The 27,242-nt window shown below is 37.6% G+C and overlaps 1 protein-coding gene across 1 annotated transcript in view; it reads right to left on the bottom strand.

Annotated features, from left to right (window-relative positions):
• Window positions 1-21,163, bottom strand: part of LOC132841832 (spectrin beta chain, non-erythrocytic 1-like) — an 81,402-nt gene extending 60,239 nt beyond the window's left edge. Inside the window, exon 1 of the mRNA XM_060864389.1 lies at window positions 21,028-21,163. The gene's annotated coding sequence lies outside the window, so the exon portion shown is untranslated. The remainder of the gene's footprint in view (window positions 1-21,027) is intronic.
• Between the last annotated feature and the right edge of the window lie 6,079 nt (window positions 21,164-27,242).

Here is a 27,242-nt window from a genome sequence, read left to right as displayed (position 1 = left end):
CCAGTTTTATCACCACCAACTTTTTTCAATTAGGGCCAGATTAGATTATATAAAATTACCTGGAGAGCCAAAATATTGACTTATGCAAACTACGTTTCAACCAAATCAGGTGAAAGATGTAGTTATTACAGAGAACAAGCGTAATCTATCAATCATACATGAAATGGATCATTTTAAATACTTGGCTCCACTTAGTTAAGGACCCGCAAGAACTCACGAAAGGTTTTCCATACTTAGTGCTTGGAATCATCGCCTTTTATTAGCCGTGTGTTCAAATCCTCCTGGGAAGTTTGTATTTCCGAGTTGGAAGGTCGAAATTACGACCTCAGGTGGGTTCAAGTAACTTTGGCCGAAGCAACAGGGAGGTGTAGCTTCTCCTAATTAACTACAACTAAATACAGCAAGTTTTTTTCAACGCTACTTCTAAAAAATGAAGAACAAAGAATGTGCGTTAGGCGTTTTTTTGTTGTTCAACAATCAATTTATGAAAGTACCGTAAATGTTGTTCCATAATACAATGTAATTTTGCAATGCTATAGTATTTTCTTTGGACTATTAACTTGTATTACAAAAATAAATAAAAAATCCAGAGTTTTCCCATTTGTAATTACGCCTTTGTGAAGGCGTTCATTTGCGTTCAACTCGATTATTCCGACATGACGTGATCGTACCAAACGTTCTGTACCCAGTTTGCTCAGATAAAAAAGCCAGGAGCTCTTCTAGGTGCTTCATGTTCTCTGCCTGCTCATCCTCTGAATTATTATTGTACTGAATTGTTTCTTAAAGACTCTAGTTATCTAATTAGTCTCTTGACACACCGAGGCTCACACATCTGTCAACTGTGAAGATCGTGCATTTTGTTTGTTGCTATAACTAAATATCGTTCCGGTGTAGGCAGAGAAAAAAAAAAACATTTGCCTTTTAACTAAAAAGGGGTTACGCCATGTGCTGCCAATGCCAGGTAAAAGAAAAAATTACAAAAAACAGGCCATATTTGGGGGCCCAGCTTTGGTTGATAGATTCAGGTGAAATTTTAAAATATCTCTTGCTTTAAAGAAGGGATGACTCCTGACTTCGCCTAATGTAACCACCCACCTATGACATGGTATAACTTATAAACAGCCGACTGAAAGACATGGGCATCGGTTAGAGGTTTATTTGGTCATCATGTCTAGACTAATGATTACACAACTAGTGATTTCATTTCAAGGACAAGTACGAGTATGACTCATGACTGAAAATAGTTTGTCTTTTCTTTAGCTCAACTGGACCACCTTGCATCCTCTATTAAAGCCCAGCTATTCTACTGAGTGAGTAGCCTCTGAATTAGGGAATGGAGGGTATTGGGGTTTCATAAAAGTAGGTCACGCTCACACAAAGGTTAAGAACTGTTGTCTTGGACCAATTTAATTGATGCAAATGAAGTATTCCACATCGTTAACACATTTTTGTCAGTAGCTGCATTTATGGCTATGATTCAATTGCTCTATGTTGCCACCTAGTGGAATGAGAAACTAACTTTCAAAGATTATTTTTCCAAAGTCGATAAGACTCTATTTAAATTTTTTGACGCAAACTGAAATCCATGTGGTGGGCTGGATTAGTCTAATGTGCTGTACGTTTGACCCCCGGGGTATATTACACTTTCAAAAGGTCATTACTGTGAAAGGTCATTACTTTCCCAACAGTACTGTAGGGACCGGCAAACTCAGCAGCCATGAATGAAGCCATCAGCAGCTACCTCTGCAGCAGCAGTGACAGCTTTACAAAACACACACAGTCTCAGTCTCTCTATACTGTGTGTGTTGTCTCACTGAAAATGATATGTTCTTATTAGCGATGAAGTTTATCCATATTTGTGTAAAAGTCCTAGCTGGAAGGATTTGCCTGGATCCTTCTTATTCTCTTTGGTCCAGTACAGACTGTATTATCATTTTCTTTGCTGCAATGCCGACTTATGATGCATAATTCATCAAGCTGCAATTATTTTCTATGGCATATTACGTGAAAGAAAATCCTTGATTGAACATTATGGACATCTCTGGCAAAGAGTTACTATTTAGCTGTGAAGTACTTAACTAGTGGGAATTGTTTAATGTTTTAAAATGCTTAAGACAGGGAAATCAATGGAGACAGACCACTGGCCAGAGAATGCATAGCATAGACATGAATAAAAATCTTAATGCAAGAATACACAGTGAAGTTCCTGGCTTGGGACATGGTTGTGGTGTTAGCTTGTTAACTTGTGTCACTTTACACAAACGCTCAGAGTAATCAGAGCTTTTTTGTATGTTTTTGCAAAATTAACTGAAAGCCAAGTATTAAGTATGACATTAACGCATGGTTTTGTCTTTTGTATCTCATGGTTCATAGTTCACTATATGAAATTAGAGGCCACGCTTTTAGAAATAATCACCGTGTCTCCTCAGCAGCTAAGTAGCACGCTTCTACTACTGCAGTTAGAGCAGACGTACATTAATTGTCTCTTAATCTTCTTCCAAAGAGATGATAACTCTACATCTTGCATCTTGTGTTTCACTGCTAAAATGCAGTAATGAGGAGGCTTTGCTTTAATTAATAACCAAAGATAGTCTGTGTTGGCATATGCATGTTTCTCATCTTTAATACAAATGTCACTGTTTCCCTTTCAGTGTCTTTGTGTCATGGTAGAGAGAGAGAGAGAGAGAGAGAGAGAGAGAGAGAGAGAGAGAGAGAGAGAGGGAGAGGGAGAGCGAGAGAGAGAGAGAGAGAGAGAGAGAGAGAGAGAGAAGGTATTTTTAGCTGATGCAGTGGCATAGGGTGAATACTGACGCTGCAGTACAGTGGGGGGCGAGCATTTGTGCAACCCAGCAATAGTCTTTCCCTTAAAGAGATCTGTACCAAACACAAAAAAAAGCATCAGTGAACAAAATAAGACATGTATATTTGCTTATTTTACCAGCTGAACAAAAAGCCTCTTTAGACAACTTCACGACTGGGAAACAATTAACAATACATACTAAGTGGTGCACGGTCATGCTGGTTGTGCCATGAAACAGAATGAGAGGCATGCCATATCTAATTACTGCTTTAAACCATCACCTGCTAATAGACGGAGGAATGATGGTAGAAGCCTTAAAGTTTAAGCAATTGAGCTGACCCCTGCATCTGATTAGAATCTGACCACAGAGTCAGACCACTGCGTCTGGTTACAGAGTCAGACCACTGCATCTGATTAGAATCTGACCACATCGTCTGATTACAGAATCTGTCCACAGGGTCAGACCACATCGTCTGATCACAGAGTCTGACCTCTGCGTCAGCCCACAGCATGTGACCACTCATCTGTAGTGCTGCCCTTTAGTTATAAAACTGTTCAGGATTTGAATGAATGTAATATCCTGTTCCTTTAATTTATTTTATTACTGTTACAGCAGGAAGTACAATTCCGGAGGAAAATCTAAATCAAATCCGTATTTGGCGTGACCATCCTTTAGCTCCAAACCAACATCTTACACATGTTGTAAACTTTTTTTTGTAGTCTGAGAGCCAGTTGTGTGATTAACCAATTATACCAAACAGGTGCTAATGATCAGCAATTTCATATGTTGGTTTAAACACAGTCATTAACTGAAACAGCAGTGCAGGAGATTAAACTGGGTGAGGTAAAGCCATACTCTGCTACTAAGGTGAGGTCGTGAAAGACAGTTTCGTGTCACAGGACATACACCAGGGAAAGAAATTTGCAGCAGAAGGCAAGCTATTCGAACAAGGGCTGGAGAGAAAAACAATAGTGTCTGCAGTGAAGCATGATAGAGGTTCCTTGCAAGTTTGGGGCTCCACTGCAAATGGAGTGAGAGATTTGGTAAGGACTGATGGTGTCCTCAATGCTGAGAAACACAGGCAGATACAGTGTCTGATTAACCCCAAGTTTACTCTGGAGCAGGACAATGACCCTAGAAATACAGCCAAAGTCTTTAAATAACTATCCTCAGTATAGGAAGTCATGGTTTGGCCACAACAGAACCCTGAACTCAACATCATCGAGTCTGTCTGAGCTTACATGAAGAAACAGAAGGATTTGAGTTGTTTACAAAGCACATAATATTTGAACTGTTTGTATTTAAAATAAAAAGTTTTTGGAGATCAATGAAGACTTGAAGCTCCTACAAATCTGAACAGAACATTAAAGTAAACTTGATTCAAGTAAATTCTTAACCACACACTAGAGATATACTGTACATTAGCATTCATTACATTAGCAAAGGGAAATGGTAGCAAAGGATAACTTTCAAAAAACAATTTAATATAACCATCCTTGAGATCATAAACAAAATCAAGACATTTGTACATGGAGGTTGTACCAAACTCTGGCTGGAGAATGATGGCTACATACTGTAGTGACAGTCATCTGGTCATGTGAAAGTCTAACAGAATGGTCAGTATGTGAAATCTGGTTTGGCACAATGCATCACCATCCTGAACACTGAGTCCAAGCTCCATGTGATGTGAAGTGGACTGTTAAATGCTGAGTGCTCTGGTAAGTACAAGGCTTAGATCATGTTGCCAAGTAATGCAAACGAGCCATCGTTTTCAGAAGCTTAGTCAACATTCTGGACATTCTCAGACCTGAATAAACATTGTCTTATAACAATCTGATACTGTAGCTCTGTGTTGTGCTTGGATGAAGCGAGCGGTAAAGAAATGTACCAACTAAAAGATTGTTAAGCACTTCCAAACATTTCTCCAGCAACGAAAAAACTCAGTACAAAAACAGAAAATGTTTAGTTGGTTCACGTAAACATACGACACAAGGTGACGTTCGTTAAAATTCTCAGAGACCATACACGGTCTTCTTTTTATCAGGACTAATGCAAACATATTTCAGAAATATTACTATGTTGATGCTGGCATATGCTTCAAATTTTAAATCTTGGAATTATATTTTGATAAACAGAGAGAGAGAGAGAGAGAGAGAAAAAGATAGACATATATAGAGACAGACATATAGATAAATGTATATATATTTGCTTGCTTTATTTCCAGTCAAGAGATTCTGCTGTATATAGTAAATGGCTCTCACATGTACCATTGGCCATTCAAAATATGGTGCAGATTGTTCACAAGTTTAGAGTAAGCACCAAGTAAAATTCTAATAATAAGACTGCAAAGATTTTGAAATTGTTGAATTGAAATTACTGCACAAACTCGAGCAGCTGATTGGATGTAGCGGTCTCCTTCCAATTCCTTTACACAACAACTGTAGTGATATTCTGCACAATGGTCATGTGATCCGAACAACGATCGCAGCTGCTTTAAGTGATACTGTTGCAACGCCCATAAAAAGTAGATTTGAAATCGATATATTAATGCAGTTATCTGGATGAAATTGGTCTTATGGCCTTATGGTTCTCAACCGTGCAGGCTTAGGACATAGTGTTGCGTTTTTCATTCACGGCTTTACAAGCACTCTAAGTGGATTCTTACTGCACACTTTGGTGCAAGTCTACTACTTAAAACCTTAGGATTATATGTAGGGACTAGACACAGTGAGCAGACTTGTTGGGGGCAAGGTTAAAGGTTTAAAGCCAACAGCTGCAAAAGATATTCAATCAAACTTAATTGGTCATCCCTTGTCATTATAATACTCATTAGGAACACCTGTACACCTACTCATGTATTATATGATCTAATCAAGTCATCATTTTGCAGCAAATAAAAGCATGCAGGTATGGGCCAAAAGTGTTGTGTAATATTTACGTCAACCATCAGAATTAGGGGAAAATGTGATCTCTCTGTTTTTTACAGTGGCATGATTGTTGGTGCCAGATGGGCTGGTTTGAGTATTACTACAACTGTGGATCTGCTGGGGTTTTCACACACAACAGTCTTTGGAGTTCACTCAGAATGGGTTAAAAAGAAATAACATCCAATAAGCTGTAGTTCTGCAGACAGAAACATCTTGTTGATGTGAGATCAACAGAGAATGAATGGACAGACTGGTTTGAGCTGACAGAAAGGCAACAGCAACTCTGATTATAACTCACAGAAAAGCATCTCAGAACACAAACATACCAAACCCTGAGGAAAAACAGCACTTAAAACCACTTCAAGTTCCAATTCTATCAGACAAGAACAGAAATCTGAGACTGCAGGTAGCAGAGGACTGGAAAAACGTAGCCTGCTCTGATAAATCTGAATATCTGCTGAGGCATACAGATGGTGGGGTCAGAATACAGCACCAACAGCATGAATCCATAAACCCCTTGTGTTAACAGTCCAGGCTGGTGGAGGTGGTGTAATGCTGTGGAGAATGTTTTTAAATGAACAATCTGCTAATGGTTTCTCCCAACATGATAATGCACCATGTCTCAAAGCAAAAGTCGTCTCAAACTGGTCTCATGAACATGCCAGTAAGTTCAGTGTTCTTCAGTGGCCTTCCCAGTCATCAGATATAAATCCAGTAGAATAAGAAATATGCAGCATTAACGTGCACCTGATAACGTGCATCGGATAAAGGTTCAATAACGGATGATTCTTATCGTTTGTTTAATTATACTTCTAAATCGGTTTCCGAGTCCCAGTTTGCTCCAACCCAAAATGTATTCAAATATATGGAGCGTGAGCTGGGCCACAGATAGCTCTGCATTACAATGACCAATGAATTATGGGTTGGGTGTTTAGAAAACCAGGTTACATCGTTAAAAAAAGGCTCTTCGGGAGCTTTTAGTTGCCACAAGATTTACGCCATTGCATTATATAGTGCCCAAGAAAGGAGTTAATTCTGATAAATTCTGGGGAGAATTTATTTATATTTCTTTATTTTTAAGACATGGTCAACCTGTAATGTTTACACTATTAACATTTGTCCAGAAAAAAACCAATGAACTGTTTTTATTCCTCATTCAAACATTATATTCTTCAAAATATACTGAGAATCAAATTGAATTGAATTGTGCAGCCAGTATAATAATCTGAATCAAACTGCAACCAGGGTACGTCATCACATCCCTACTAAATGATGTTAATAACTCCGTAGTTATGAGAGAGAACAAAACACCTACACAACTGTCATTCACTCCAGATTCATATGTCAGCTGGTTCATCCGCTGTTCTTTTTGAGAGGAAGAAAAAAAAAAAAAAAAACATTTTTGGCTCATTTTTGAGTGATAACTCATAATTCAGCGTACTCCAATGTTAAAATGTGTAACTCCTACGCAAAATGCATAAAGGTTGGCAGGTTTTCTTATAGAAGGTCAAATAAGAGTCCATTATTTAAGAGAGAGAAAACAAATCTCTAGTCGTTCATTCAGTAACCATGCCTGAGATACTGAGAGCTGTAAGGTCTGTCAGACTAAGAGTGTGGGAGGAAGAATATCTGACAGAAAAGAAAATGGTAAGAGAATCAACATAAGGAGAGTGGGAGGCATAGAAGGGGCCTCAAGAGGTGCAAAAAAAAAAAAAAGATTGAGAATGTGCAAGCGAATAGATGTGCAAGATGCATTTTCACTTCTACCGCTAGTAGTAGCACTTCATCTCGACCGCCATACAGTAACGGCTAAAGTGGGTAAAACAACGAAGGCAACATGTTGAAGACAAGAAAGATTCCAACACGCGAGTGACTGCTGGTGTTCTCCACACAGCAGACCTCACACAACAGTCTTCATTACTATTGTTCTTATGTCGGAATTAGTAATGGGATTTTAATGTGTAGCTGTGTTATTGTTCCCCTGAGAGAAATACAAGAATGCTGATCGTATTTGCCTCATAATGCAACCGCTTGCAAATCCCTTTCAGCGCGCACGTTAGTCAAGCAGCGTAATCAAACTTGTGACTAAAACCGGACAGGGAAACATTATAACAGAAGAATTCATACACATGAAACCTAGGACATTTATATAAAACAAACTTGCTCTTATGAATTTTACTGACCAGACTAGACAGCAGGCTAGCAAAGAAATTAGCAAATATCCTGAACAATATAGTACGGTGTACAAGTTTCTATGTATACAGACAGTAAGAGTTACTCCAGCTTGCATTATGCAATAACAAGGGTCCCATTCAATTCGATTCAGTTTATTTGCATAGCACATTTAACACGTGACATTGTCTCAAAGCAGCATTATTGAAGCATAGAAACAGAAAAAATGTAAAGTTTAAAATTAAGTTACTAATTTGTCTCTAACATCTATCCCTAATGAGCAAGCCTGAGGTGACGGTGGCGAGGAAAACCTTCCTGAGATGATCTGAGGAAGAAACCTTGAGAGGAACCAGACCAGAAACCCATCATTATTTGGATGACACTGAAGAGAAAATAATGTAAATGAAAAAAATGTCATTTCTACATTGATTTATAATCGAGTCGAATTCTGCAACCAAGAGCTCCTGAGGAACTAATAGGTTAGAGATCATTACAGACTTAACACTAATTTCTTCCTGCTGAAGTCTTCAAATACAAACATGACATTTTTACAGCTTTACATTATTACTATTATTATTATTATTATTATTACTTGTCAGTGCAATTGCCTTTGTGGCATAATACGAACCTGAACGAGTTTTCCTGATGAAGCAAAACGATTGTTTTACCATTGTCTATAAATTCTGGAAAAAATGTAGCATGTGCTATGTTACTCTTGAATTACAGCAGAGTGAACTTGACAACTCGTACAGAACTAAACTACCTCCAGTCAGTGCCTCTAACTGTGGTTATATTTTCATATTTTGGCGAATTGTACTGCCAATTCCATTTTATTTGAATTTTAAATACCATTTTTGACCTAATTTTTATTTTAGCTCTATTTTTATAACACAGAAAGTCATGAAAAGCTTTCCACTGCATCTCATACTCTGTATGATTGTGTATGTGACTAATAAAATCTGAATTTGAATTGTAAAATAAATTCCCCTGACCCCCTCGACACTATTCGATATACACTGAGCTGCCACATTCACGCCTGCTGATTTGTGTAATTATTCCAATTAGCCAAATATATTGCTAGAGCACAATGCACAAAATCATGCAAATACAGGTCAAAGGCTTCAGTTAACATTCACATCAAACATTAGAATTAGGAAAAATGCACCTCGGTGACTCGCATGTTTGTTGCTCCTTGATGGCCTTGTAATGGACTGAGAAATTCAGAAGCTACTAATCTCTTGATAGAACGACGTCAAAAACAAAACAAACCAAACCAAACAAAAACTCATTAACAGACATCACAAGAGCATGGCCAGGAAAAAAATCGTCTTTACAACTGTAGTGATCAGAAAAGCATCTCAAAGCTCACAAGCTGTCAAACCTCCAGGCAGATTACAGTACTTAAATACACCAAGGATTTAAAGCCACACAGTGACTTAAACTGGGCAGCTGAAGACTGAAAAAAACAGGCAACAATGATTAGGTCATTATTTAGGTCAGCAATGTCCGCTCTTATCCGGAAAGTGTGGGTGCAGGTTTTCATTCCAACCAAGAGAAGCCACACCAGAGTTTACTAAAAGCCAAGAACAACTGATTAAACAGGTGGAATCAGGTGTGGCTTCTGCTTGGTTGGAATGAAAACCTGCACCCACACCGGCCGGTGTGGGTGCAGGTTTTCATTCCAACCAAGCAGAAGGATAAGATTGGACACTGCTGATTTAGGTCAATAATTAAATCAATTATTACTTAATAAAGTGATCTTGGAGTGTATACAGTATAATAATATATCTTGGTGATAGTGGCTATTTATTGTTCCTTTTTTCATTAACTTTACAACAGACCACATAAGAATTGGTCTTTTTTGGCAATGACCCATTAGTTCCTCAGGTGCTCTCGGTTGCACTATTATAATCTGTTGTAGAAAGGACATAATGTACAGTAAATAGTGTAAATGTAAATAATCACCCAAATGAGGATGGGTTCCCTTCTGAGCCTCGTTCCCCTCGAGGTTTTTTCCTCGCCGTCGTCGCCTCCTGCTTGCTTATAGATGTATAGTATTTTAAATTTGAAATTAATATTTGTAAATTCATTTTAAACTTTAACTGTATATATTCATTAATTTATTTTCATCCTTTCATTCATTGTTTCTTATTATTATTTTGATATATTTATTTCTTTTATGTTTTTCTTTCTCTTCTGTTTCCATACTTCTGTAAAGCTGCTTTGAAACTCTTATGGTAGACATTAAAGGGTTAAGTCCAAAAAAGTCAAATGTGAATGTGGACCCCATGTCTATGCTTCCTGTTCCAATGGTCCAGACCCTAATTTTGAGAAATACTGGTATAGAATAATATAGTAAAAGAGACTTATTCCAGTCCTCCAGTCCTAAACAAGAATCGAAATAGACTGCAATCTGGATGTCAGAGCTCTGCAAGAAGCCAGCCGCAGTCTCTCTCTCTCTCTCTCTGAGCCTGTAAATCATCTTCTCCCACAGATTTCCTGTGCTTATGCAATATGACTGTGTGCGGATGCCAGAAAGTCCTGCAGCACTCCGCATCCAAACATTCACTATATTCTCCCCCTCACTGCACACACTGCTCTTTCACGCTCTTCCGCACCGTACTGTATATAAGCAGCTCCTAGGGAAAAAAGTGAATACTGGGAAAAGAAGGAAATACAGGAACAATGATGGCTGTGAAGAAGCAGCCACCTGGTGAGCTTGAATCAGTAGAGTTAATGGAATTAGCAGTGAGTCATAAGGGCAAACTCAAGAAAAATGAGCAATTCTCAAAGACAGAATAGACAGCTGCATAGATGATGGTGTGGGGTTAAGTGGACAGATGAAGCTCATACTACCCACCAGAGACACCATATCAGTTACATGGCTATTGTTGACTATTCAGTGTATCAAAAGACTAAATACACATCAATGCAGGTCTGCTCTTTCAGTTATCTGTGAGACATCAGACAGCTAACAGTGGTTCATTACTGAAAATAGCCTGTGTTGTATCAAGCTTGTGCTGTACAGTAAATACATTACAGGTAATCACCACATCTCTTTTCTCACACTTTATACCGTAACAGCCTTCTTTAAATAGCCAATGTCTAAAAAACAAAGAAAAGTACTTCATCCTTCATCAGTCCTTATTCTTATTTGGATTGGTTCAATTACAATTGGAGGTGTCCTGAGTAATGTTAATTATTGTGTACTTTAGGGGTTTTACATACAGATTTCATCAGGTCTGTCATTTTTAATGGTCTAATGCCAGATTAAAAATGTTTTTTTTTTTTTTAAACAAAACCCATGTATAGAATCGAATATAAATGTTGATAAAAATGTAATGTACATACACAACGAATCATGGGGCGCATGTTCACACGGATATTCTAATGCGACAGTCCTGCACCCATCGACAACACACTGCTGTCTCTGTGACATAAATATTGCCTGATAGTAATCACAGTACTAGTAGTAATCAGTAGTAGTACTAGTAGTAATCAATTATTTGTGATAGTAATCACAAATAATTAGTGTCTTCCTGGGAATTTGGTTTTTACGAGTTGGGAAGTCATAATTATGACGTCAGGTGTGTTTGAGTTATTTTGGTACAAGCATGAAGGAGGCTTTCTTAATTAATATGTATGTTAATGAGTCCACTGCTCCCTCAGATTCGTGTTCACCTCCCACCTTTCCCAACAACAAGGTGCTTTCACACACAGAAGCACTCATAGGATCTTTCACGTTTTCCTAATTGCGCAATATAAAATTTGAGATTTCTGCAAGACTCAAAGCAGACCTTCTCATCAACAACCATGTCACTGACATCACATTGTTCCTCATTCTGCTGATTGAGGTGATCATTACCTGAACTTTCTTCGTCGGTATCTGAGTGATTTCATGCCATGTGATTGGCTGATTGAAAAACTGCATGAATGTGCAGATTTGGTATTCCTAATAAAGGGGACAGCAATTTTCTATTTGGTAGAAAGAGGTAAGAAGAGATGTCCCATCAACCCTGGGAGCTGAACTTTTTCTTTAATGAAGGCTGTTGGTGTTTACACCCTTGATATAACTTAACAGGAGGTCTTTGGCTTTTCAGTATAAAGGGCTCACAAGTTTAACTGTGAGATGATTAAAAGCTCAACCACACATTAGAACTGCCACTGCTTTAAACGTTTTTCTTGAAACCTGATATGTAAATGGCCTTGAACAACCAACTTTTTTTCAGGCTCATAAACGTCACTTGATCACACAAACCAGAAACACAACTTTATAATACTCTATTAGCATAACAGGAAAGATTTACACAGCATGTTTTATGAGGAATCACCAAAATGAAGCTTTGTTCTGCGATCAGTGAATGCCATCCTCTCCAATGAGAACTGAATAAACCTTTAATGAATCACAAACAGTATGAAGTAGAAAGCTACATTTCTGCATTTAGGAAATGAAAGCTTACCTACTGTAAACTTTGGAAGACGATAAAAACAAGTAATAATAAAAACATGGCTCAGAAACCATTGCCACTTGTCCCTTGTTTCGCAAGAAGGCAAACTATATTAAAACAGCTTCCGTTCCCTTTGCAGTTTTTTTTATTACCACCTTCTTTTATTAAACAAGAAGTTTAGAAATCCATTCTGTTGACTCCTGAGTGTCAGAAAAAAAATATTTTACCCTTATTTAGGGTGATCTCTATTTTACCCTTATTTAGGGAGATCTCAATCACAATGACACTAGGCTATCGTGGGCATCTGTGAGTTCATGTAATGTATGTGGTAGTTAACGCTAACCAAGGTGTGTGTTATGCTGCCCTGTGATGCAGCAGGAGCAACAGTTTAAAAAGATGCAGCAGCTGGATTCAATCATCATGCTTGAGGAAGCATGCTTGGCTTCACCTTCATATCAGATTGGTAGCTGTTAAGAGGTGCCTAGAGGGTGGGGAATGGTGGATGACCTAATAAAAACAGAAAAGAATAGATAGAGCAGGGGTGGCCAACCCGTGGCTCCCGAGCCGCATGTGGCTCTTTGCCCGGTTTCATGCGGCTCTTACGTTCATATCGAAGTTTGTATTTGTGTCTTTTTAATGTACGTGTTCGCTTCGCTCGAGTTCAATACAGTATTTTCATCAAACGCGCATGTGAGTGGGATGAAAATACCTCAAAGTTTCCCAGTTGGAGCAAGATCATTTGAGTAAACAATTTGTGTCAAAGGTCGCTCTCAAAATGGAAGGAAAAAAAAGGTGATGTTCAAGTGTGCCCATGTGTATGATGCGGCTCTTTGTGATAACACTGTAAAAAATGTGGCTCTTGGTCTCTGACTGGTTGGTCACCCCTGAGATAGAGCTTCTATTCCTAAATCTTAAAGTTTACTGGTAGATTTAGGTAGGTATTTGACCGAATACAGTAGGTAATGACAGGACGCTATTTTGGAGAAACGTTACTCAAGCCAACTCCCACTTTATATTCATCAAGCAATTCAGATATACCATGTTTCTTGATTTTCTTCATGATACTCATATGCTGGAATTTATCTTTATGATCAGGCTGCAATGAAAGGATTAAATAACTTATAATCAAACATACAACAGTTGACTCGTCAAGCTCTAGTGTGGACTCCAGTATGAACAGAATGAACTGTCTACATAACTCTAAAGCACATTATTGCAGTCTTGCTTATTGGGGTCAGTAAAATACACATGCTCAAGGACACAGCCCAAGGTCTTTTAACGCAACTCATACTGCGCCATTACACCATGCAGTGGCAAGCGTTGTATTTCTGGCCATACAAATGCTACATCAAATCCTCTTAATACCCCCATATCACATCCAAATCTACTGCTTAAAATACTCTAAAGCCAAAGAGCGCGCACACACAGACACACTCAAATGCACAGACACGTGCACACACAGGTCTATGTTGAGCTTTAACGACAAAACTATAGATGCTGAATCAGTTAAGGCTTGGCAACATAATACAAATAAATGTTGTGATAAATTTTATTATGCTAAACTTTTCTAAAATACATACTGTATACTCAAATGTTTTTATAATTTCAAACTCTGAATGCAAGCGTCTGATCAGATATTAAACGGAATGAATTCAATTATTTACTGTTATAAAAATTACATTAAAATATTACTGGAAAGAAATCCTGATTTTAATTACATGGTATATTGAAGATATCAATTATTGTGATATGATATTGGCATATTGGTCACCCCACCTACATGCATGTTTGTTTCAAAGCTCGGTTTAATGCCTCACTTTACACAAGAATACACATAGAATAAAAGCAGTAGCCTTGGGCATAACAGATACACACTAACACTGTGAGGCAAACACCCTCAGACTGATCTCAGGATACATTAAATACAATTCTGTTGGAAGCAAAACTTCTATTTTAATCCTGCCTCTACATCCAAAATGATTTAGTATTACTGTTTAAGACTGCATTCCTTAAACCATATAAACACTGCAGAATGTTCCAAATTCAGAATGTTCTTTTACATTTTCTAGCTAATTTCTTTAAAACATTCAGAAATATCAAATGCATGTGCAACTGCCATGTTAATGTAGCCATGAACAACTGTTTCTACCAGAACCAAGAACTATATTTGGTAGAAAGCCTTGACAAAATGACAGAAAACTGATTAAAATCTAACATATACTGTACAGATAAGCCATAACATTAAAACCCACTTTCTCGTGCCACCAAAACAGATCTTACCCATCAAGGCATAGACTCCATAAAAGCCCTTAAGGTCTGCTGTGGTGGCTGGCACCAGAATGTTAGCAGAAGATCCTTTAAGTCCTGTAAGTTTTTAGGTGGCGCTTCGATGGATCTACCAGATGCAGAATGGGATCAGGAGAATTTGGAGACCAAGTCAACACTCAAGTACTATCCAAGTACTAAGTAACATTCACAAGACTGCCAGGACCCAAATTTTCTCATTTCAACAATGCTCTGAGCATCACACTCAGCCATAGCACTGCCAACTTGCCTTCTTCCCAAAATGCATCCTATTGCCATCTCTTTCCTGGGTAATTGACACAAGCGTCTGGTTGTCAACATTATTTTTTTTAAAAAAAAGAAAAATTTATTCTGGGTTCTGATCCTCACGTGACCATTGTACAGGGTCAGCATGGGCAGTTTGACCAGTATGTAGCCATTAAGCCTCATGAACATCATGCTGTAATGCACTGGATGTACTGACACCTTTCTATCAGAGCCAGCATTAACTTTTTCAGCAGTCTGACTAAAGTGGCTATGACCTATGACCCTGATCACATCTCACAAGACCTGTTGTTTTGGAGATGCTCTGACGCAGTCTTCTAAACAACACAATTTGGCTCTTGTGAGAGGCCCTCAACCATCAACCTCGTGAACAGACTATTTACTTGCTAGATAATATATCTCATCCCTAGACAGGTACCACTGTAATGAGATAATCAGTGCTACTCATTTCACCTGTCAGTGATTTATAATGTTATGGCTTATTGATGTAAATGTCAATAAAAATCTATAAAGTGGTGAAAAAACAGACTGCTTATCACTGACCTCATCTATCTAAACAGGGATAAGAAACTTACACTGTACTCTTCTCCTCAAACTTCAACTATAAATGCACTAAACTTCTGTATAACTGTTGCATCACATTTTCACACACCAGTTATATTAGTAATTCTTTTCATTCTGTGTCTTATATGCATGCTGCTGTACACTAACTGAAAGTAGAAGTAGTTGTATTCATCTAAATGCTACAATACCCAGAATGCAATGCAAGAATTGATAGGCACTCATGTGACTGACCAATTTTTACCTCTGAGTGGGACACGTCACTCTTGAGTCTCCTATAAAGCCATTTCACAGAAGAGGCAACCTTCATTACTGAGTCATTGCCAAATATTTTGGTGCAAATGTGTTCGACTTACAAGGGTTTATAGCATCTATTTGGGCATAACTAGTAAACCAAAGTCTAACATGTCCAGAAACAGCAAAGTTAGCCTTTTTAGTCTGGGTTAGCCTTCAGTTAATCTCTAATATACACACTTTGTGTGAGAGTTATACAGCACTTATCATCAGTTGTTGAATGCTAGCCTGCTGCTTAGCATCATTAAGTTACTGACAGAATGCTAAACCATAAGAATTGGAGTTACAGCATCTAAAATTGTTAGTTTTGCTGAATAGTCACTGTCTTTTTGCACTAATCCATAATAATACATGGCTAACATTTTAGCTAATACTAAAATAGATTGATACTTCAGTCAGATTATAACTAAGTAGCTCATTTGCTAAACCAACTACTGTATGTCTCTTTCAAAGCAGTTTAGAAACCTCCTTTTGTTTACAAGCAATAAAATAGTCTTTACATAGCCATGGATCTTTACTCTAAGCAGTGTTACTGAGTTTTTTTGTCAAAGAAGATGCTAAAGAAAATATGATTGAGTGTGAATGTTCCCATGAATAAAATGCAGCTAAGGTATAAGGACTAGCTAATCTCTGCTAGCAATTCCTTGTCTTCATGTAGGTAGCTACTAGTGAGATAGCTAACAAGGTAATTAACGCAAAGACAAATATTCATGTTGGATTGCTAGTTAACGTGATGGTAGTGGTTTGTGTTGCTGTGTTTTAAACTTTAGTATAATTTAAAAAAGAAGAGTTGATCTCCGCTTGCCCTCCGTTACTTATCTCTCTGGTACAGATCATTATCTCTCTGGTACAGATCATTATATTCTGACCTGAACATGTATGGATGTCTAACAATAACTCAAACATTTCTCCTGTGTTGAGACATTTCTCTTATTTTAGTAATCCATTCGCTCCACTGCAATATTTTTCTACTCCCCCATTCCTGTCACACCTAAATGTCCATCAAAATTCAAATTTTGCATCCATTAGTCAAAATACATAATCAGGAATGTGCTTCCTCAGAATTTAAACTGGGAAATTTCACTGCAAGATGTAATTAGCAACATTTAATTGATATATGAGACTATTTTTTTTTATTATTATTCTCACCATACTGCATTTGTTCCTGTAGCTGAACTCCAAATTGTCTTATAGTGCACTAAATTGGGTGCACAAAGTCATCCTTTTAACCACTAAGTACAAAGTGTAAGTATTTAAGAAGAACTCAGGGATGGTATAGGCCAAACATTGTGTTAGCGAAGCTTAAAAAGTATTACTGAATGATAAATGATGAAGGTGGTAAACATGGAGCTGGAGGAAGCAGTCTACTTTTTGCTCCACTTACTACAACCTGGCAGAGTCCCCAGACTGCCACCCCTCATTTCCAGCTCTTTTCTACTGGGACTCGAACTAGTGGAAATATCCACTTTCACTCAGGATTACGTTGAAAAACTGTTCACATCACACAAAAAAACTCTCAAATTAAAGCTGACAGTCTGTACTTTAAGAAAAAAGAAAGAAAAAAAGCTCCTTCCCTTCAGTTTATAGCACAAGAATTTCTTGGTGTGATGTTAATTGTGGCAGGAAAATAATGTGTCAAGGGCAAGGGAAGGCACGGTTCAAAACAGACAGACAGACAAAAAACAGGAAACAAAATGATCAAATCCTCTAATTTTTTCAGTTTTGAGAATGACATTTCAATAAATTTCCTTACATTATCAGTATTTACAACATTATCATCATAGGCTGAAAGAGAGCCACAGCAATGAAAAGTGTTACAATACCTAGCCAAAATTAGACAGCCTTTTTGTTTAGTTTCAGTCTAAAAAGACATGTTCTTCTGAGAGCTAGCTATTGTGTGTGTATTGTAACAGCTCTAGCTGTTGTGAATATCAAGGCTAATTGCAATGATATATATATATATATGTACGTGTGTGTGTACATAGTGTGTACATTGGGATTCCAGGTCGTGGAATTTTTGGAAATTCCCAGCTGGATGCACAAGGGATAAAAAACACTTCAGTGAAGAAAGTGATCAATAAAGATGATAAAAAAACCAATTATTTAAACTAACATTAATTACACCCTAATATTCCTTAACACATGGAGAGATTCAACTGCCCAAAAGCACCTTTGGTTTTTGGGAACTGTAAGAGTTTTATTATTGTACAGTAAGTTACAGTGAATCTAACTCATGCCATTGGAAAACAAAAATAATAATTATTATTATTATAAGACTTAAGATTTATGCTGCTGTCATGGTTTATCTGATTTATTTGTTGCTGTGAAATGTTTTCTTTAAGTCAAGCCAGTTGCTGTGTATACACTTTTGATCATTTAAGAAAAAATGTAACCTTTGTGCTAATTTAAAAGCTTTACTGTATCATGCAGGTCTGTCTTGATACAGAAAACCAACAGAAGACATCATAAGCAATAGAAAGTTAAAAAAAAATTGTTCGGATTGTATGCAATTGTAGCCAATCATGACACAGCTATTCAGTCACACCCACAAACTCTGCATATGAGGAAGCTTTGTAAATTGCAGGACACACTAAATCTTCCAGTACTGCAGCTTGGCCACTGCAGCACATAAGCTACCATAGGCACACACTTACCACTAAATACTTACACAGCAGCATTTCTATATTGATTGATTGATTGATTGATTGATTGATTGATTGATTGTCAATCTATGTGTCAATCTATAATAAATTTAAGATGATATAATGAAATTACATTTTCATTCAATGTTAATGTTAAAGTTAAGCTAAAATTCATCCATACAGTCCACATACAGTATATAAAATTGCAGCATATCAGCCTAACACTCAAGGTTCAGATTAGAGAATCGCCTTACTGTAGATGTATACAGATATAAGAATTTTCATAAATAAAGCATGTGCAAATGCTCCTGTTAATGGTTTAAAAAATAATAATAATAATAATAATTGGCACCTCTGAAAGAAATAAGGTTGTTCCACCTCCTAAATCCCAGTTTAACCCCTGGTCACATTAATGAACGGTGTAGGGAGATTGCAAAAGATTGCCTATGAAACAACGACATATAGTGAGTCAGCTCAATAACTGTATAACGTACAGTATGCACACTGGTCTGCGCTGCTTTTGTGTATTTTCTTGTAGTGTTTTGTATCGTTTGTTTGCACCAGGTTGCACAGATGCACTTCATGTGGCTATCTCTATGTTATTCTATGTAACTCTGTTGCTGTTCTATGTAGCTCTGTTTTTGTTCTATGTAGCACGACGGTCCTGGAGAAACGTTGTCTCATTTCAATGTGTACTGCATCAGCTATATATGTTTGAAATGACAATAAAAACTTCTTGACTCGAGTTTATTTTATCTTTCAAGCAATTTTGAATACTAAACATGGATGTTATCGTATTTTAACGTATAGTTTTCTACCAATCCATCAGAGGTGACCTTTGAGAAAAAGATATATTGGAGCTTGACCCATAAAGCAGCTGGAAACCACAGTAGAAACCTGATCCAAGAAGGAGATACAGGAACATCCGCACCAGAACTAGCAGGTTCAGGGACAGGTTTTTTCATCCACCATCACACTATACTATCTATGTATGTATGTATGTATGTATGTATGTATGTATGTATGTATCTATCTATCTGTCTGTCTATCTATGTATCCATCTATCTATCTACCTATCCATCCATGTATCTATCCATCTGTCTATCTATCCATCCATGTATCTATCCATCTATCTATCTATCCATCTATGTATCTGTCTATCCATCCATGTATCTGTCTATCCATCCATGTATCTGTCTATCCATCCATGTATCTGTCTATCCATCCATGTATCTGTGTATCTATCCATCCATGTATCTATCCATCTATCTGTCTGTCTATCCCTCTATGAATCTATCCATCTGTGTATTCATCTATCTATCTATCTATCTGTCTATCGATCTATGTATCTATCCATCCATGTATCTGTCTATCTATCTATCTATCTGTCTATGTATCTATCCATCTATCTGTCTATCCATCCATGTATCTATCTGTCTATCTATCTATCTATCTATCCATGTATCTATCCATCCATGTATCTATCCATCCATCCATCTATGTATCCATCTATCTATCTGTCTGTCTATCTATCCATCTATCTATCCATCCATCCATCCATGTATCTATCCATGTATCTATCTACAGTATCTATCCATCCATCTACGTATCTATCTATCTGTCTATCTATCTATCTATCCATGTATCTATCCATCCATGTATCTATCCATCCATCCATCTATGTATCCATCTATCTATCTGTCTGTCTATCTATCTATCTATCTATCCATCCATCCATCCATCCATGTATCTATCCATCCATCTACGTATCTATCCATCCATCTATGTATCTATCTATTTACTGTATCTGTCTATCCATCTATGTATCTATCCATCCATCTATGTATCTATCCATCTCATACAGCTCCTCTGCCACTGTAGTGTACAGTGTTTGCTCCTGTAAGGACACAGAACAGCTCAGTAACCGGACAGTACATACTGTAAGTACACTGCGGCAGGGCCGTGCTTTTATTTGAAACCTTTCCCACTTTCAGGTCTTTCTTGACACTGCAGCACTGTTAAGATGTAGTTTATGGACCCACATTTCCCCGTAACATGCGCAACAAGCGATCTAAACCCGTGATAACCTTCAGGGACTGATCACTGCGACGTGTTCGTGCTGTCAAGCGCACAACACGACAGAGCAAGTTATTATTATTATTATTATGCACGAAGTGTGTGCACGAAGATTTGTGCAAGCCAGGACGCCCACTCTAAAACAAAACAAAAAAAAAACACAAATACACCAAGATAAATAATGCAGGAATAATGCACAGGAGGTTGAAATCTTTAATTATGATTTAAAGGCATGCAAATTAATTAATGGGATTAAACTGCGCCTACACAGTCTGTGCTAAGCAAACACTGAGCTACACTGGCACTGAATCAACACTGCAGAAAACGTGTGTTCTCTCTCAGCACCGGCAGCCCAACGCCTTTCACGTTTTCACCGTCTTGGAAATGAGTTATCCGAGGAATGACTGGGACAAATGCGTCTAGTCTGAGCTCGTGCACGCAAAACAAACCCTAAACACGGATCTGTTCAGCGTTTTTGTCACGAGAACGCGCACGACTCAACCTGTCGAAAGGAAAGGATTTTTTTTTTTAAACCTACCTATATGGAAGAACTGCTTCCAAACTTCACCTTAGAGAGCGCAGCTGGACGAGGAAGCCTTGAATGGACGCTGTTGCCACAATCTACCGTCTCTGTGACAGCAGCAGCAGCATCAGTCAGAGCCACAGAGAAAAAGAGAGAGAGAGAGAAAGAGAGAGAGAGAGAGCAGGTCTCACTGCAGGCTTGCCTACGGAATGGGCGGGGCCTCAGTGCCCACCCTCATTCTGGCACATCTGATTGATTTCACCCAGGCACATGAACACCGTGTGTCCTCCATACACCAAGGTGCATTATGGGTATTGTGTACTTTATATAGAAATGGATCTCCAATTTTTTGAACAGCCCAAATTCTACTTAATAGAACGTTATTTCATCTTGCACAATAAAATTTTCATGTGCACAATAAATTTATGCTAATGTTTAGAGTCTAGGGTCCTAACTACAACCAGAAGATATGAACACATCACCCTATCTTATCCTCATTGCATTGGCTTCCAAGTTTCGCATTGATTATAAAATACTATTATTAACCTATTAAGTGCTTAGAAAACCTTAGAAAAACAGTCTTGTACCACAGAACCTCAAGTCAAGTCAAGAAGCTTTTATTGTCATTTCAAATATATATATACACTGTTGCAGTACAAGGGGGCACGGTGGCTTAGTGCTTAGCACGTTCGCCTCACACCTCCAGGGTTGGGGGTTCGATTCCCGCCTCCGCCTTGTGTGTGTTGAGTTTGCATGTTCTCCCCGTGCCTCGGGGGTTTCCTCCGGGTACTCCGGTTTCCTCCTCCGGTCCAAAGACATGCATGGTAGGTTGATTGGCATCTCTGGAAAATTGTCCGTAGTGTGTGATTGCGTGAGTGAATGAGAGTGTGTGTGTGTGCCCTGTGATAGGTTGGCACTCCGTCCAGGGTGTATCCTGCCTTGATGCCCGATGACGCCTGAGATAGGCACAGGCTCCCCGTGACCCGAGGTAGTTCGGATAAGCGGTAGAAAATGAGTGAGTGAGAGAGTGTTGCAGTACACAGTGAAATGACACAACGTTTTCACACGACCATGAAGCTACATAAAACAAAGACAGAGCTAAGGACTTAGTAAGTTAGTCCTAGATACATACATAAAGTGCATCTGCGCAACCTGGTGCAAAAGACAGCGCAGGACAAAAGACGAACAAGACAAACAAGACAGTGCAGGACAAAAGACAGTGCAAACAAAAATAAATATTTATATTGAGTGATATTTTGTTTTTTTAGATCTGTCACGCCTACTTCAATCAAAATGTGCAGGCTATTTGGACGTACCTCAAGTACTAAAGGCTACAGCAGGGGGCAGAGCTTTTTCTCACAGAGCCCCACAATTATGTAACAGATTTCCAATTAGTGTTCGGGACTCAGACACAGTCTCAGTATTTAAGTCCAGGCTAAAAAACCATTTGTTTAGTCTAGCTTTTTATGAATAGCTTTTCTTAGGTAAAGGAGTAGATATGGAGGGTTCTTGGGCATAGAGTGTTTGGGGAACTGGGATGTCTGGATGCTGTCGGCTTATCACCCTCGCAAGTCGCTCAGGTTATCCTGTCATAGCTAGTCTTGAATTTAAAATACTATATATCTATCCCTATCCCTAATGAGCAAGGAGGCGAAGGCGGCAAGGAAAAACTCCCAGAGAAGATATGAGGAAGTAACCTAGAGCAGAACCAGGCTCAGAAGGGAACATTTGGGTGACACTCTACAGTAAAACAGGAGCTTTTTCTGAAGATTTTGTTACCTGTCACTTAGTGCTTTGGCCACCAATACACAAGCATATCTATTAGAAAGAAATTTGAATGGAGATATTTTTTGCTCATTATTTGACTTATGTCCTTGCCCAGGAGGATGCTATCTCTCTAGAGTTGCAGCTCATTTACTTAGTAAACCCATGTGACCAATCATATATTGTAGCCTAATCATTTTGTGAACTCAATGACAGATATGAGAAAATAGATAACCCCGATTTCCACCACTGTATCTAAATTTGGAAAGAAATATAACTGCTAAAACAGTAAAGAAATACAAACTGTAAAGAAATATACCCCCTGGCTTTATTTCATGCTCTCCTGTTTTTTTCTCTTTAAGAAACACCACTGCATAATGTACATAAATTCAACACCCATCATATTTGCCATGAATTGTGGGATGACATAAACATGCAGCATATTCTCTTCAGACCAGTAGCTCATAATTGGGGATGGGTGCCACTCATGTTGATATTTCTTTTAGTAATATGATAAGGTTACATAACATTGCTTACATAACTTACTTCCTTTGTAAATAGTGCAGAATGTCTTTTAGTATAAACTTGTGTAATAATCATTAGTATAACAATGGCCAAGATTAGACCAGAGAATTGATTCAGCATAGTTGTAATACCCAGAATGGGATATTTTTGATGTGACAATGACAGTCTCTGACAAAAAGCCCAGCTAAGCTGTGGGGAATAGCATTAATGAGGAATACGTTCAACCTCAACTTAAGAAGAAATCATAAATTATTTTAAGGTTTTGTGCCACAGTTGTCATGTGCTGTTATTAAAATTTAATTCATATTGAAGCTCTATTGCCAATACATACTCAAATTTGCTTATGACCTACTTATAAGTCAGTGTTAGATAAAAGCAAAGAAATATATACACGATTATCTGAGCAAAACATAGTACCAGTAAATGAGCATAGGTTTCGTTTTAAGGGTATAGTGATTCTTATTAATGACCATGTTTTGCATAAGCTTTTAACCATGCTGCATGTGAAACAATTCACATTTCAATCATTAAGGTAGGAGCCAAGTTGTCATGGATGTCTTATAGTTGCTAAGCAACTCCTGCCTCTCCAGAAACACTCAACAGGTATATGTGGCTGCACCCTGTAGGGTTTAACACTGTTAGAAACAAAAATATCAGCCACTATAATAACACACTACCATTCTTTATAGCACTTGCATTTTTTAAATACTTATTTAGATAAAACATTTGTAAATGAGTTAATTGTTGCAACATTTCATATCACAATGAAAAGCCATGTCCAATTATACACTACACTACAACACACTTCACAAGTCAAAAGAAGAGCAAGGCAGAGAAATGTCATTATTTATTACATGAGCAATACATTCGAATGTTTTTTTTTACAACAGATTTATTGCTGCTGTCTCCTTGGCTCCTAGATACTTGTAAAAGGTTTGCAGTCTTTTTCAGCAAGTCATTGCTCACATCCTATGACCTAATCGTATATTGATATCACAGTATGTTCACATCATGGTACCCTTTTCAGAGTACTGTATCTATCATCAGGTCTCACTGCTTTTAGTCACGGTAACAATAAACATTCAATTAATTAAATATTTTGTTTTATTATTTGTAATAAAATAATATTTGTATAATTTGTACTGTAATATGCATGTTTTGTAGATGGGTATAGATACTTAACATCTCTGGATATACAGTACAGTTTTTATGATGTGGGTCTACTACAGTATTTGTTAGCAAACTACACATGGTAACAAATGTAAATGATATGTATATGATATTTTTCACACAGTGTCCATCGCTACTGTTCATTTGTAAAAAAAAAAAAAAAAAAAAAAGCTATCCAAAAAACTGAACACACAAACACACACCACCACAACCACCACCGCAAAAGGCATTACACACTGGTATTGTAATGTTTTCCCCTTTGTTTAAAAAAGGAACTTCACTCAGTGAAGGCTAAACGTCAGACCAGAGCCTTGTCTGACTTACTAGAGAAAACTTCGACTACATCAAAGTTCTGGTTTAGTTAATAGAGGATACTGGGTTATATTGAACTAGGAGTGAGGTTATTTTCAACTGCAATTTGAATTAAGCTCAAAGCCAACCTAGAAAAGTCAATTTACAAAATAATCTGCTGATTTCTAATATTTAAATAGCAAAAATGAAGTAGAAATACAAATACAACCACTAACCCTGCCCTAACCTTAACCATCATTTTACATAAAAATTGATTCAAGGAAATTCTTCTGGATTTTCAATCGTGCCGCCATGTTGAGTAGGCAGGGGTGTGTTAGATGCATTTCTCCTGTGTAGGGCTGCTTTGTGCAAAGCAGTTGCTATGGCCACGACACAGAGTCTCCCGGGCTCCTGTCAGTGCAGAAAGGGCCATGATGAAGAGGAGGGCCAACAATGTGGAAAAAAATAAGCCTGATTTCAGGCAGGAGAAAGTGAGCGGGTGGGTGGATGTTTACTCACTCTTGCACTCACTCACAAATTTATCTTTCTGCCCACGTTTGGCATCCGGGGCCATCCAATAGTATGTGAGTGTAATCAGTTGCTATGCTCAGAACAGTTTGAACTACACTCCATGTAGTTAACAAAATAATGCAGAAAGCCATACAAAAATTTATTGATCTGTGAACAGATCTAAATTTCTTGAAAGTGGGTCTCTGTTGAAGGTCATGGATTTAAACTGAAGAAAGAAATATGCCAAAAATCTCTATACATTGGGTATATTAGTAAGGCACATAAAATAATCCAGTGAGAACAATAGTTCCTCAAAAAGCATTTTATTGTTTATAAATATTTATTTATTAACAGTACAAACCCAACTAACTTGAGTGGAAACCAATTTGAATTATGTAAGCTAATATTACTGTAATCAGCAAAAGTTACTGTAATCAGCTAATATTACTGCGGGGTCACTTAAGTTTTGAAGACAGGCAAGCGTGACATCTCCACCCCCCATAATATTAATATTAATATTATTATTATTATTGTTATTAATAATAATAACAATAATAATAATAATAATAATATTAATAATAATAATAATAATAATAATAATAATAATGGAGGAGTTGTTGTGTTTGGTAAGGATCACTGGCCGCAATTTAGCCAAGTATTTGTTTAATTTCCATTTATTATTTGTGTGTGTGTGCGTGTGTGTGTGTGTGTGTGTGTGTGAGAGAGAGTGAGAGAGAGAGAGAGAGAGAGAGAGAGAGAGATCATGATTGAAGACAATATCCCGTCCAGAGACAAGCTGTTTCGTGTTGAGGTTTTCTTCAAACTGACCATCGAAAAATACCCTCGCTAATGAATGTTTTTTTTCATTGGTTGTTGCGTTAAATCTTACCCAGATTGTGCAGCCTCTTTTTTTGATAATGATAAGCTGATAACTGACAGGCTGGACTAAGAACTCCAGGGGAGACGCGCTTGATTCCTGTCCGGTTCCATAGAGACAGCGGTGCGGACTGATACATTTTGGCCGCTGCGGCATATTAAATATATGATAAAAAGTTTTTCTGCGTGTGAAATACGATGTGTGGTGGGAGAGCGTGAGAAAACACCAAAATGCGTGACCGTCACGCTCAATGCGTGAAACTTGACAGCCCTGTTACTGTAATCAGTTAAAGTTACTGTACTCAGCTAATGTTACTGTAATCAGCTAATATTATTGTAATCAGCTAAAGTTACTACATTCAGCTAAAGTTACTGTACTCAGCTAATGTTACTGCTATCAGCTAATGTTACTGCTATTAGCTAATGTTACTGCTATTAGTTAATGTTACTGCTATCAGCTAATGTTACTGCTATTAGCTAATGATACTGCTATTAGCTAATGTTACTGTACTCAGCTAAAGTTACTGTACTCAGCTAATGTTACTGCTATCAGCTAATATTACTGCAATATACAACCCACTCATTCCATAACAAAGGCATGAGACAATGAAATTAAGACAAATGAGATAAAAAAGCACCAAGTTTAATATCTAGTGTGCTTTATATCTGGTGTGCTGTATAATACTATATAATATACTTCCTACACACCAACTTTCTTTTAAACCATGGCATCGTGATTGCACATTAGTATTCAAGAACATTCCTGGCCCTGAAATTTGCCAAGACACTTTGCTTTGAATATAAAAATAGACGTGTGTGATTGGCTTGGCGTCTGTGATCCATGATTCTTCATGTCAACCCGTTTTTGTTTCACCTCCTTAATTCACATTTAATCAGCTTCTTCTATATTTCATCCCCAGATATTGGAATTTTCAAGGGTTGTTAGTTATACTTTTAAATAATATATCGTCGCTGTCGGGCGGAATCCTCGTATCTACAAAACCATTATTTTTCAGGAAATTAAAAAAAGGCCTTATTTTTTTGAGTTATTAAACACTGTATCGTTAAAGTTGTTATTATACCTTATATTGCTA

The sequence above is a fragment of the Tachysurus vachellii genome, chromosome 2 (genome assembly GCF_030014155.1).
Source record: "Tachysurus vachellii isolate PV-2020 chromosome 2, HZAU_Pvac_v1, whole genome shotgun sequence".
Lineage (NCBI taxonomy): Eukaryota > Metazoa > Chordata > Actinopteri > Siluriformes > Bagridae > Tachysurus > Tachysurus vachellii.
Note: the sequence above shows the minus strand (reverse complement) of the source record. Positions and strands in the feature narration are given on the sequence as shown.